Here is a 1,982-nt window from a genome sequence, read left to right as displayed (position 1 = left end):
TCACATAAATGTGTGCCTTAATAGTTTTTTTAATTCCGTTTTCGCTCTGTAAGAGATATTCTGATAAATGCACAATGCCCATAGGAAATAAGTATTAATAATACTATTAAAAATAAAATAACGCCGATGATTATAAACAAGTAACAGCTAGGAACGTAGAAACATAGTACAAGGACAAAGATAATTCTAGCATCTACGTAAATTTACTATTAACTCATAAGAAACGAAACACTACATAGACCAGGAGCTTGAAAGTAGACGTTACAGAGGATAAACTTTAAATTCCAATTTTCAGGATAATTTTTTCTTATTTAATGTAGTGCTAGCTAGTTCATTTGTGTTACCCAACCAGGTATAATTTCCTGTCTGTGAAACGGACTAAATTTATGAACATATGAGAACAAAGAGTGAAGAATTCAACACCATACTTACACATTTTTTTTAAACTACTGGTACAATTTTATGAAAACTTCACCATATTCAAAAAGATCAGCCGTGCTCATTTCGACTATGTCTGCTCTCGCGTAGCAAAATCGAAAGTACAGTAACGGGGACAACCCATGATTTAAATAACCTCAGCTCTAGCCTATGGCATGCTGCGTGCGATGAACTGGCTAATCGTTTACGGCAACTACGTAGGTATACGAGTTGTTCCGGAAAACGTCTTAACCCTTCCCTCTACCAAGGATGATCTAGTTGGTAAAATATGAGTCGCTCAACAACTAGTTTTGTATAGTAAAAGGTTTTTATTTGCTTGTGGTGATAGCATATAGGCTAGCCTACATTTGTCAGGAGCCTGTTAAACTACAGTAGCCTAGTCAATACTAAAATAAATTTTAAAGATGGAAGGCTAGTAATAATTGCAAATAAAACCCCTACTGATGGGGCTGCTGGATAGTTCACTGGGTAAAACGCTGCTTGTGACGCATTAGTGAGCACCAGAGCCGTAGCTGTCTATCTACGGCTCTGGTGCACACCACTGTCTGAACAAATCCAGCCCATACCAGAGCCCACAGGAGCAGTGCGCAATTAGCTTTGCTTCACTAAAGGGACGGGGGAGGGAATCAGGCGGTGGGGGTAGCAATGAACTGAAGAACCAGGAAATCTGTCTTCTCAAAACCGCGCTTTTTACACGGCCCATAGTTAATTCTCTGATTGGCCAACGTGACATGTCACGTTAACGTGGTCATCTTGTCTGCTTTGCACAATGTAATGGCTGTCGAGTAATTTGCTGGTAGCGACAGCGGCTAATTCATAATAAATTATGTAGCTTTGTTAGCTATCTTAATCAGTTAGTTCTCGCTCGGTAGCATAGGGAAGAACATCGGTTAACACTGAGATTACCAGCAACTACATTGACGGTCAGTCACAGATGCGCACTGTTTTGTAGGCTACCACGGAGCTGCTGTTAGTGGTAGTAAGCTGTCACCGTTTTCGCCAGTCATTTTAATGAGCTAGCCAACCACCACCGTCTGTGCATAAGGCTACCCGCAAACACTATAGTCTAACTAACCTTTCGCAGGTAACTTAAAACGAGTATAAATTAACACCATCAATTTTCAGACTAGACATCCTTGTAGAGTTTTCTTAATCTATCGACCGTCTTTGGTAGTTCTGACGGGCTACCGGCAGGTCCCACCGCTGTCAGACCTAAATAATGACCAATAATGATGGAAATTCTCACAATGGAAAATAAGCCTATTTTGCAGCCCCACAATGTCACAGCTCAGCTATATTGACAGAATAAACTATCATCTTGTAGTTTATTGCAGGCGAGGTTAGCCATTGTTGAAATCAGTACCCAGCCTTAAATGCAGTTTTGACTGACACTGCGATATTTCTCATTTGAAATTACCTAAACTTATGTCATACGGGAAACTTAGTTTAAATGACTATAAAGGCTGATTTTAACAGCACAAAAGATTTGCATCACGGCAGAAAGACAGGCGCCAGATAGCCAGCAGCCCTGGGCAGATTCTGAT

The sequence above is a fragment of the Anguilla anguilla genome, chromosome 8, assembly GCF_013347855.1.
Source record: "Anguilla anguilla isolate fAngAng1 chromosome 8, fAngAng1.pri, whole genome shotgun sequence".
NCBI classification, from domain to species: Eukaryota; Metazoa; Chordata; class Actinopteri; order Anguilliformes; family Anguillidae; genus Anguilla; species Anguilla anguilla.
This window is presented reverse-complemented; position numbering follows the sequence as displayed.